A 13,688-nucleotide genomic window follows, 5' to 3' on the forward strand; every position below is an offset into this window, starting at 1 on the left:
TAATTAAAACCTACGAAACCGTGAAATTAAATTTTCATAGCTTGAACTTTAATTATTTGATAGTGTAACATCTTCTTAAAGGGATAATTTCCTTTAGGTAAATATAAGTTCCAAGTCTTAGATTCACTCTTGTAACCTTTTTTACTTTTAAATATTCATTTTTAATATCCATAATTCAGTTTTACTTTTGTTTTTGTTCGGCTTTGTTCATTATAAAACTATTAAAGCCTAGTTAAAATGCTTAACTCCAAATTATCCTGAAATTTCGACCCCAACTTAGTTTGAAGCCTCAATGACTCCCAAGTAAGTATTAATATTATTACTAAGTAAATGTTATTTTCAAATTATATGCGTTGGTAACTAATTGAATTACTACTCTATTTAAAACTAATTAAATCTTTATATTTTGTCAATAGCTCCCGAACTAATGCACCAATTTAAATGCAATTAGGTAAGAAAATAGGTTAATAATATTAAGGTTGTTTTTCGAAAGCTCCGCCGTAACAAGAAATGAGGCATTTTTGCGAATAGTATGTTATTGTTATAACTGCTGTGAATTTGCAACTGTTACTCACGACTGTTAGCCCATCTAAAGTCAGCGTTGTCTACGCTTATTTTAAAAATGGCGGAAAACGCCAATATAGAGAAAAGCCACAGATTTGTGAAAAGGAAAAGCGTTAGTGGTTTGATTTTATAATAAAAACTTACTCCAATGCTGTATTACTTGGGCTCATAAGAATTTGCAAAAACTGAGAATAAGTCGGTGAGTTTGATAATGTTCATCTAAGTGAAACTATGTCGCCAAATTATCGATTTTTTTAAAAAATATAATAACTTTTAAAATATTATTTAGTTATTTGTCTGCTCTAAAGCCCAGATCTAAAGTTTTTTTTATTAAATATTTTATAACCGTCGTTGAACAGCCGACCCAATTTTATGGGTTTACGACTACTAATGTTCAACTCCGTAGCCTTGTAATTTTGAACCCAATCCAGAAGACAAGAGAACTCCTGGATCGAATACTGGGGGAAATTTCCCTTCGTGGAGGACTTTTTGATGGAGCTAACCCACATTTGCGTTACATAGAGAGGAAGATCACGAGAACCTCCCACGACGGCAAGACGTTGGGGGAGGTTCTCGTCAATTAGCCTGACGGCAAGAGGACTCTAACCCATGATCCGTCTACCACTGAGGATATTTCACGTCAGCACTGTGGTCGGTGCAAGCCGGGTGCGAAATTCGCATCGATCAGCCCTCGCCAGGATTGAACCCCGGTTCACCTCACCCGGTCGATATTGAAAACGGCGCCCTTAACTCAATTTTGGAAAAGTTAATTTTAAAAAAAGATCCTTTGAATTGCTTCTCTGGTGTAGTCTAATCATAACGCTGTATAAAATTGCTTTTTATATTTTAAATTGCAATATTGCTGACAGAAAATTATAAAATCTAAATCAACCCAGAATGTTGATGGAATAAATAACAATTAGCGATTTCAAGGTTAAAAAAAACTGTCAATTTATTTAATGAGAATATCACTTCAAATATTCTTTAATAAATGTCTATAGAAAGTAATATTTTTAATGAATGTAATCTCACAGAAATATATAAGCATGAACATTAAAATGTATTTTTTCGTGTTTTAGCAGATGCAAATAGCCTTGTAGACTCTTCAAAATCAATTGTTTCTGGTTTCATTTTCGATAAAAATTATTTCTAAAGAACTCTTTTGTGTCTTTGTAGGTCTTAAATAGGTTTTCATAGCTTTTATTTTGTTAAAAGAACGTTTAATACTTGTACTGGGAGTGTTAACACAATAATTAAATTATGCACAAGTTCGGCAAAATATTTTTTAACTTGTTGCTGTTACATCAGTTCAACGAGGACCAATACGACACACCCTAGGTCCCCCCACGGGTCAAAGTTGTCACCCGCCTTCTCACTAACAGCTACCTGAAGTGCAAGACTTCGGTCATCTACTAGGAATCGTGTCTTGCGATCAGTAGCGTAGCGAGGGGTGGGCAAGGGGGGGCATCATGCCCCGGGCGCTACACACAAAGGGGCGCCAAATGGTCCGCAAAACAAAAAATTGCTGAGTAATTTTTTTTTTATTATAATTGATTTCCGGAAAATATATTTTAAATTTAGTGCCAGTGTAATATAATAAATGTTAATTCATAAATATTATTCATAATATTTAATTCATAATGTCACTTTAATAGTCTAAATCAAACTGTAATAATATATTCATAATAGAAATGGCACGTCTTTTCTACTGGCAGACCTGTGTCTGTCAGCACTTCCTTATGGCATCTACGCTGTGTGGTTACATAAATTATCTCATAATATGTTATAATAAATATTTGCAGTGCACAAAGTACAAACATTCTTTCAGAACACTATTTATTTTTATTTGTATAAGCGCAATCCATCTTACGCATGTTATTTTAAAACGATAACAATAACACTCTAATGTACTTATATGTACAGTCACGGGAAAAAAGTGTCCGGAAAATAACAACTAAAGGATCGTCTATTTTTTAATATAGATACTTCTCAGACACACAACAAATACAGCGTTTTGTCGTTTCTAGGAAAGGACACAAACAACGCCGTATTTGTTGTGTGCCTAAGAACTATCTGTTTTTTTAAAAAAAGATTATTTGTTACTTTCCGGATACTTTTTTCCGTGACTGTACATATCCGTGACATTTGCGACAGGTTGTGGAAGCCCGTAACAAATTAGTGAAATACCCGAAATAGTAACTTTTAAGTTATTTTGGGCGTGTATTTTTCAGTTTTGCGTCCTTGTCATCGCGCTCTGCTTAGAATAAAACTGAAATGTTATTAAATATTAAATGTTATATATAAGTTTAATGTCAGCATAAATTATATTGTATATTTCACTATGTTACTACCTTTCAAGTTCAAGGCATTCTTGGTAAGTAATAAATCAAATAAGATTACTTACTACATCTACACGACGATTGTATTAGTAAGTGAATAGAGTATGAAAAAATTTGTTAACAGAAAAATTTTTTGATCTCATATTTGTCACCACAGATTCAAAATGAATTCATTCATCTTCTGGCATCTACAGTTCGAAATCAACTAATAAACGATATCAAAAGAAATAAATATTATGGACTTTTGTTTGATTCAACTCCTGATATCTCTCATCGAGAACAAATGTCCCAAATCGTTAGGTATGTACGTAGATGCTGATTTTATCAATAAAAAAGTTTCCATCAAATAATCTTTTTTGGGTTTTATTGAAATACATGCTAAAAATGCAGCCTCGATCGAAAATACAATTTTAGAGAAATTAAATTACGATGAAATTTCATTAACAAACTGCAGATCACAATGTTACGATAATGCTGCCGTGATGGCAGGTCACACATCTGAAACGCGATGGAGCACCAGAATGCAAGCGGTTAGCGTTATCATCTATGGGCTAGAGAATATAAAAGACCTATTAGAAAAATTAGCAGAGCACACTACCACTACAAGTGACAACAGAAGTGAAGCTGCAATTCTGTTGCCAAATATACTAACCAATTATAACTTTATATATTTTATAACTTTAGTTCATTTCTGGTATGAAATCTTAAGAAGGATTGATCGTGTGCAGCTCAGATTACAAGATACTCGAATGAATTTTAGAGAAGTGTTCCATGATCTTGAATCATTAGCGACTGAACTAGCCGAATTTTGAGACAAACTCTGTAAAGAGGCAATAGAAAAAGCAGAGTCTCTTTGTAAAAAATGGGATATGGATACAACAATACGTGCCTGGAGAATTAACTATGGTGGTCTTTCCGCAGAAAGTGAAATTTCTCGCGTTATGAAAAGCACTCTTGATCGTCTCCAACAAGAAATGTGTACACGATAAAGTGACCTTAATTTCAAATTTGGATTTCTACTAGACGTTGAAAATTTATTAAACAAGGATAATGTTGATAACGACCTTGAAAAAAAATAGTAAAAATTTGGGCAAATTTTATAATACAGATTTCAATGTAATAGAACTTTTTATCAAAATATGTGACAGCAAAATGTTACTCCGCAGTAGAAAAGAAATTGAACCTAAAATTCCATTAGAATTTCTTACTTTTATAATCAATCTCGAATGGAGAAGATGTTTTTCCAAATCTGAGAGCGGCACTTCAAATACTCCTGACTATCTCAGTATCAATTGCCAGCTGCGAACGTTCATTCAGTAAATTAAAATTAATTTTGACAGATCGCTTAAGTGACCTAGCATTTTTAAGTGTGGAAAGAGAAAAATTTTAAACGATCAATTTTGATGATATTATTGATACATTTGCTCCATCAAAAGCACTGAAAATTTAGACATAGTAAATAGTTTTATTAATGTATTATAATCATATGATTATTAAATATATGTATCCCCTTAGAGATAATAAATATTTACTTTTTTATTGTTTTAAAACTGCATGTTTTTAAAATATTTCTTTATAAATATGTAAAATAAATAATAGGTATCTTTTGAACTAATTCTAGATGATCATATACATTTCAAAATCTAGACTTGTTCTCTCAACTACATTTTTTGTCTCAAATTTAAAGCCTAGCTTAAGTCTATGACTTTATTTATTTTGCTTTATTTATTTATTAATTTGCGAGTATATATTACATATAATATTATATGGTTTTCGAATGGGGGGGGGGCGCTAAAAGGGTATTGTGCCCCGGGCGCGAGTTAAGCTCGCTACGCCACTGCTTGCGATCATTGCCACTGTGAGACAAATAAAACATGCAGGAATGGACTCGCCCACCGGGACGTATCCTAGTGTATCCTGTTAACTTGCGACCTCACGCACAGTTACTTTCCTTTGCAAAAAAAGTATATATATTTCTTTTGTCTTTGAGTTTTCGAAAGAAATATATAAATGAATGAGCTGTAGTAAAGCAGGCCCTTGAGGTGCCTGCAAGGCAAATGGGCTTAGTCATAAACGTAGAGAAAACAAAATATATGTTTTTCTCAAGAAACAGAGTCCCAGACCCTTATCTTGAAATAAATTCTTATAGATTTGAAACAGTAAAGAGTTTACTTACTTAGGATCAATTATTACCATTGACAACAGAATTACTCCTGAAATAAAAAACCGACTCTATCTGGCAAATAGGGCTGTCTATGGGCTGAGAAGATTTATTAAATCTGGATTTCTTTCTAAACAAACAAAGTTCTTAATCAACAAAACTCTTGTCCGGCCAGTCTTGACACACGCTGCTGAAGCTTGGACAATGACAAAACAGGAGGAAAATTGTATCGCAACATTTGAGAGAAAGATTTTGCGGAGTATACTTCGTGGTATAAATGAAAACAATAACTAGAGAAGGAGATTTAACTTTGAACTGTACAAGATTTATAAACAACCTGATATTATTAAATACATAAAAATAAATAAAATGAATTGGATGGCCCACTTGATTCGAATGAGTGATGACAATACAATAAAAAAGATACTGCTTTTTAGTCCCACTGGAACAAGAAAGCGGGGAAGGCCGCGGTTTAGATGGGCTGACTCAGTGGAGTCTGATTTTCTCGCAATTAATGAAAAGAATTGGAGATCAAAGGTGAATCAGAAGTCGTCATGGAGAAATTTTCAGAGGAAGGCATTGGCTCACATTGGGCTGTCTGACCAGCTATGATGATGATGATGATGTAGTAAAGAATTACAAAAATTGATTTTTTAGTATTTTAAATACTTTGAAATAAATCACAATATAACCTTCAAAAAATTTTGGTGTTTAAAAATTTCATTGTTTCTCTTTATTATTTATTTATTTTAACATATTTTTATTTTCATATACACCATACGGCCATGAATGTCCAAAATTTGCCATTTCGACATTCTATAAAATTTTTGGTTAGATTATTAAGTATTAAGGCGTAATGCTAGTCCCAAATGTCTCACTTTTAACAGCATGTTTTGAAAGCTTTAAGTAACTCACTAACGAGTAAATATCGTAATTGTCTGCTTAATAATAGTGACACTGATTTACGTATAGTTATAAATATTTCTAAAATGTTTCGTAGTATGTTTATATAAAATTACTTTTTAATAAAGGAACTAAACTTTAACGAAGTACTTAAGCATTAGCATTTCAAAACATAAGAAAGGATCATGCATGTATTGATAAGAATAAACAAGGAATTTACAGACAATATATAACATTTTTTAATTATGCTCTTGACAACTGATGAAATCTGAATCTTAAGAAACCATACTGAATGATTTTCTGGCTAAGCAGACAATGAGACGTTTTTAGACCTATAACCATAAGAGCAACTTATGGGTATCAAAAAATTGTTTAAGTTTCTTGAATTTTAAGATATGTTTAATTTTTTACTTAAAAGTTCTGTAGTTTGAAAACCTTCTATGAAAATTTTTAAGATTCTCTGCTGTGTTAAGTTTTTTTCTTTCCTTTTTTTTTTTTTTTTTTTTTTTTTTGTTGTAAATTTTGGTACTTCTATAGATGAACAAAACAGATGAATTAATATCTTTTTAAAGTTAAGCTTAATAATTCATAAATATCTGATTTTGAGTATATCAGAAACTAAGCATAAAACCTTATCGTTCGGAAAGAAATTTATAGAACTTATTTCTGATAAGTATGGGGCATTGATAAGAAATAAAATTAGTTTGCTTTCAAGTTAAAAGTGATTTTCAATTATGAAAAAGAAATGGACTTAGCTGTAAGTCTTTTTTCCTTACTAAGTTAATTCTAAACCTCTAGCGCCGAAGTGAGGGAGACTATGAATTTAAAAACCTAAATAAGATTTTTACTTTCAAACTTAATTATATATTACGATTTTTATTTTCAAACCTATTAAACATTTTAATAGTCTACATATACTTACATTAAAAAAAATGAGTTGATAAAACAAATTATAAATAAGTACTAAATAATTCTTCGTGCGTGATTTAGCTTAAATCCAATTATTTTACAGTATTGGTGTAGTTGCAGTTGAAAACAAAATTTAATAAAACAAATTGACATCAAAATGCGTAATTTTCTCAAGAATTTTCAACGCAATTTTAAACTAATATAAAATTTTTATTTTAGCGAGTAGTTAATTTTGTAAAGGTAATGCGCTATTTAATCTAGTCAAATTACTTATGGTAAATTGAAGATGAATTAAATTACACGTCTATCATAAGTTTATATGAGTTTTAATGATACTTATTTGCTGCTGGAGTAGCAAAATAATTACTAACTGTTCAGTAATCACGTAACATACCTTAAAATTAACCATAACACTAATGTTCTGCTTCAGTTGGTGAATAAGAATAGAGTAAGCACCTTTGTAATACACGTAAAATTATAATTTGGATTCGACTGAATAGAAACTGCGCTGAAAAATTTAACTTAATTAGAAATTTTATTTTTGTAACAAAAGTCAAATTTTTGAATTACTAAATTCTTATAGAAATTTTGTTTCAAAGGTCACAGTTCAAAGTGAAAACTAATTTGTGAACGACTAAAAAGTCTTTCAGCGGCAATTATTATAAATTTACAATAACTTATGAATTGCGCGCATTACATTTGAAAGTACTTATAGCACCTTTAGTCTAAAGTCAGTTTTACTGAGAAAATCAGGTTGACATTTAGTTCTAGCCCGACTTAATTTTCTACTATTTTGTTTTTGACATTAATGTTTCATGAAATTTTATGCGTAAAAGAAACTTTTTATATTTGAAAAAAATACTTTGAATGGAAAGTAAACATAAAGAGATTTGTTTACAATGACAGTCCGTATTTGTGTGAAATAATATAAACTTTAAAACTAAAGTATTGCAAAAATTGCTCAATTTACGTATCGCTTTGGGTGTGCAGACCCTCAAATCTCATAATACGACCTTTCGTGCTATACAAAACTGGAACGAAAAAAAAAAGTCCAGTGAATATGCAAAAGATTTTCAAGTCAAAAAATTAAATAGAATTTAATTATTAGCTATAAAATTTTCACATTTTCCAGATTAAGAAATTTTAACTGTAAGAAAGGGACTTTTTTTTATAAAATAAAGGCTTAAAGTAAGAATATTGTGAATATAAATATTTTCAGAAATTATTAGTTCAAGAAAGTCACTATACTTTTAAATTTATAAATGATATTTTAAGGCTTTCTGGAGAAGTTTAAAAAAAGTGTCAAAAACTGAAAGTATCTCTTTAATTATTGCAGGATAGTGTAGGTCTAAAATTCTGCAGGTTGCAACTCGCAACGCCCCTTTGGCAGTCATTTGGGCTTGAAATAAAGCGTCGTTGAACAAGTTGTCAGTCACAGAATCTATCTATCTATCTATCTATATGTAACATAACTGATCGGTCCAACTGCATCATTTTACATATATATATATACATATATATATATAGATATATATATATATATATATATATATATATATATATATATATATATATATATATATATATATATATATATATATATATATATATATATATATATATATATATGAGCAATTCTAGAAATAAACGCCAATTAGGTGGCCAAAAAAAGATAAAAATTTTTTTGGGGGGCATACTATTTCTACATGAATTTTCTTCCTTTTTACACCCTAAAGAGGCAAAAAAAAATCGTGAACATGGAATTTTTTTTTGTGACATACTTTAAATGTGACAAACTCTTTCTGACATACTCAGATAAATCTGAGCCCTTTATTCAGATAAAACGATTTTCACATAAATATAATATTATAATGTCTCTCTAACAAGTATTTATAGAGATTTCGTACTATAAGATTATATTTTAGTATAAAAAACAAAAATAAAAAATTTAATCAAAGCTCCTAAATTGAAAAAATCGGGAAAAATTTAAAATTGGTATTTTGTCATTTAAAGTATGTCACAAAGAAACGATTTCATGTTTAATATTTTTTTTTTGCTTCTTCAGGGTGTAAAAAAGAAGAAAATTCATGTAGAAATAGCGTGCCCCCCCCCAAAAAAAAATTAAATTTTCGTTTGCCCGCCTAATTTGCGTTCATTTGTAGAATTGCTCATATCGTTGCTTTGAAACTAAACCGTAATAACTCAAAAAAATCGAAAAATGAGATATTTGGGTCATTTTGTGTAAAAAAAAATCACCCTTTTAGAGAAACAAAGTGTTCTTCATAGTTCCATAAAATTAATTTAGAGAGCAGATAAATCGTTATCGCATTGGCGCGATTAAAATTAGCGCGGAAAGTTAGAAATTGCTCTCCTGAAAAACTTGCTTTTTTGAGTTACCATGGTTTAGTTTCAAAGCGACGATATGAGCAATTCTACAAATAAACGCCAATTTTTATACTAAAATATAATCTTATAGTATGAAATCTCTATAAATACATTTTAGAGAGTATAATAATATTATATTTATGTAAAAATCGTTTTATCTGAATAAATGGCTCAGATTTATCTGAGTATGTCAGAAAGAGTATGTCACATTTAAAGTATGTCACAAAGAAAAAATTTCATGTTCACGATTTTTTCTTGTCTTTTTAGGGTGTGAAAAAGAAGAAAATTCATGTAGAAATAGTGTGCCCCCAAAATCTTTTTAATTTTTTTTTGGCCGCCTGATTGGCGTTTACTTGTAGAATTGCTCATATGTATAATAACACATATAAACAAAGACATATGTATAATAACATATATAAACGAGGAGATGAAAGAAAATGGTTGATGTGGAACTACAAAGCCTGTACTTGGAGGGTTGAAACGAAAAACTATTAATAGGCTGCTTGCCATTTTAAAATATAATTCGTTAAAAAATTATTCCATTAAAATTTGAGTGTTCTAGTTAATTGAAATTACCGTGGTTTATCATTCAATTTAGTGTTTACTTAGTTTATCAACTATTAAAATTGTCAAATTGCATTTTATTTCTGAACATACGTAGTTTCGATCTGATGACCAAAAGTACTAATTTTTTACTCCGATTATGAACCACGGAAATTAATTAACTATTTGAAAATTATTTTAAAAATGGAAGAAGATAGAAATTAATAGTTGATATTTTTTTAAGGGAATCTGGTCAGTTTTTCATAAGGTTTTCCAATCGTTTACGGGGGTAATGCACCTTTTAAAAAATTACGAGACACTTATTTTGAAAATAATCACTATTTGTAAGAAAAATGCAGTACAGTTTGAAGAAAAATTGATTAATTATAGGTGCACATTTTATTCGTAATAATTTGGCACAGTAGAAATAAAACATTGTTTTTTAGTTTTCCAGTTAACAGTGCCGACTGTTGAAGAACTTTAAGTAATTTTGCAATTTACTAAAAAAAATAAACTGCTCTCCTAAACAAAACACAACAAATCGTATTTTTTTTATCGCTTTTAATTTTTATTTTACATACCGTAAACCGGGGCGAGTCTACCCATTTTTCCAGTTTGTCAACTTTCAAGTGGTCAAACTTTTGTAAATATTAAAGAAAAAAGGCTTTTAATAGGTGTTTCGGAATCGCTATTTATCCCTCTTTAAAGCTGTGAAATCGATTTTAGAAAATAATAACAGTTACGCTGTTACTGTATATTTTTATAGAACTGCTGACAAATCTCTCGTATGGGGCGAGTCTACCCATTCTACTAAAATGAATGTTAACATTGTAAATAATCAAATTTTACTTTTAAATTGTTATTTTAGTTACTATATAGGATATTTATGAAGTAAAATTCATAACTTTATTATATATTCCATTTCTTTATTCATAAAATAGCACAAATTGAGTATTTGATCGATTATCCCATTTTGATCACAGTTTTGTTTTTATAATCATTAACATTATAAAATAAATTTTTTTTCTGATTATTGTAGATAAAAATAAATTAAAATTAATATTGTTATTGCTTGGCTTTTATCCTTTGGATAGCTTTTTCCATCTCAGGTGGCAGTTTTTGTAACATTTGAATCCATTTGTTTTGCGAATATATTTTCGAACCATCTGTAATAATAAATAATAATTTAATTAACTTGCATTAAATAAAAAAAGTTAATTTTGTAATATAAAAATTGAAAAAATAGGTAAAATAAACATATTTTATATTTACATTTATATTTAACCTATAAATTTTCTTATTAATGATAAATTTATCAATGCAGAATTAAAATAATATACTCAAATTCAATTAAAATGACTTAATTTTAATATAAACAAAGTTCTAAATTATATTATTATGCTTTATTAAAACTAAATACGAATGGGTAGACTCGCCCCGCGAATTCTGGCTTTTTGTTTACAACAGCAAAACTTGCACTCTTTTTGTTTTTTTTTCATATAAAATTAATGTAATCTTAGTCTTAGATAAGTTTATCACTTAACCAAAGTGAAAAATAGTAGTAATAATAATATACTTACGGAGCACCAACTAAAAGTTTGCTGATTTTCAATACAAATCTCTCAAAAGACGTTTGAACAGGTCGGTTAAAAAGACACCAAATAAATAAAAACGGATCAAACTACTACAGCGCCATCTTCCTTAGAGTCTGAAATAAGTCCTCAGTCGGTAAAAGAAATTTTATTTGCAATTTAAAATAGGGAAAATTAAATAAAACTAAAATGGGTAGACTCGCCCCTGGATCGGTTTACTCGCCCCGGTTTACGGTAGATTTTTTTATTTTTTATAAATCGTCAGTTTTTTAGAGAAACCTTGTTAGCGTAGAAACAGAAATGTGTTATATAGAGTAGTAAAAATTCTATCATAGTAAAAATTTGCAGGTATTAGTAGGTATATATATATATATATTTAAAAAAAGTTAAAATATTGAGAAAATATTCAAAATAATAAAGATTGATGACAAGAGAAGAAGAAAAATTATTAAAATAAAATAATTTTTAAAACTACTTATTTTTTTTATTTATTTATCTTTAAAAAAATTTAAACTTATGGAAGACAAAGAAAGAAAAATATATAATCTCTTCATCAGCTCACACGATTATATCCGTAAAAATGAGTGCTTTCTAATATTGTATCAATATTGCCGAAGCAAAATATATCAATGCAATAGTGCGAGTTTTGAATATATTTTGAATATTTCCTCTACATTTTAACTTATTTTAGGAGTTCTATATGCTTGCAGCTTATGCGCAGTTAATAAAACCAATTAATTTTCTTCGTTTTTCTCTCTTTTTCTGTGTGTGTTTTCGTTTTCTACACCCTTGTGCAAATTAATTGAAACAAACTCAATAAATTCAGAAAACTAAGAGAAAATGCTATTTTATTTAAATTTATACAAACTCAAAAATTTTTAGTACATAATATGATCTCCACGACACTTTATTAACATTTGGACACGATTCGGCATGGATTCCACTAATTTTTTACAGTCATTTATAATATTTGTGTCCTTGTACAACACATGAATTAACGCGGTGATTAGCTTCTCCATAGTTGTACAGTCCATATTTAATAGGCGATTCTTGCATATGGCCCAGAGATTCTCAATTGGGTTGATATCCGGAGAGTTCCTTGGCCATTCCAATGTCTCAATTTGATTCTCAGACATGAATTTCTTGACAATTTTGGACGTATGACAAGGAGCTAAATCCTGTTGAAAAATCCCTGTTCCATCAGGGTATCGTTTCTTCAACTCTGGAACAACTTTTTTACCCGGAATAGTAATGTACTGCTCAGAACGCATCATACCGTCAATAGGCTGCAAAGGTCCAACCCCATTGTAACCGAAACAACCCCAAAACATCTTCTTTAAAAAAACACGAAAAAAAAGTTTGTTTCAATTAATTTGCACAAGGGTGTAGTTAAGAAAATGGCCTTCTATCGACATTTAAAATTACTGAAGTTGACAGGAAATATAATTTTCACAAACTTATGAAAGGTTAACAAGACAGTCAACAGCGACCCACAGCAATGTGTTTGATGCCCTACGGGATATTGAAACAATTTTTTCTGTGATACAAACCAAAAACTTCTTTTATATGTCTGTGTTAATTGTCTGCCGTCGTCCACAGCTTGTTATTGGGGATTGATTTTAGGACAAAAAAAGAAAAAAAAATCTTGACGTGTGTGGTTTTTTCCCCCCAGCACAAATAGTTAAGGAATATTGAAAAACCGATCTCCGGAGCAGAAGTATTGAGCGATTATAGAAAAATTAATATTGTCAAAATTACAGAATAGAATTATAATATGAAAAAAGTGGTTAATTTTTTTTCTGTAAGCATAAAAAAATAGTACAAACAATCCAAGCATCATTAGCAAATAATTTTCTGAGCATTTCTGTCTTATTTATAGTTTGCAATCTCTTGCTGTATCAAGAATCACCAATATACCTAGTTAAAATATTCTTTCTAATTGGTTATCCGTCAACTATATTCTTTGCAGATTAACGTGGCTAATTATCCTTTAAAATTCCTTTTGTTTTTCAATTAGCAACACGATAATAGACGATTACAGGTAGTTTATATGAAAATGGATAGCTTTGTATAAAATAGAAAGCTCTTTTAAGTCTTTGAAAGAAGGGGAAAATTAAGTCTGATATTTTTTAGATTAAGTTTTTATCTTAAAAAGTTTAAAGTTCACATTTAAATTTTAACTCGACAAAAAATCACTTAAAAGACTTTTCAAAACTTTTAAGATTAATGATGGCAAAGTTGATTCTCAAAATTTTATTGTAATCTAATACAATAAAATTTGAAAATTTAAGT

The sequence above is a fragment of the Parasteatoda tepidariorum genome, chromosome 12 (assembly GCF_982258835.1).
Source record: "Parasteatoda tepidariorum strain Cologne lab strain chromosome 12, Ptep-v5.0, whole genome shotgun sequence".
Lineage (NCBI taxonomy): Eukaryota > Metazoa > Arthropoda > Arachnida > Araneae > Theridiidae > Parasteatoda > Parasteatoda tepidariorum.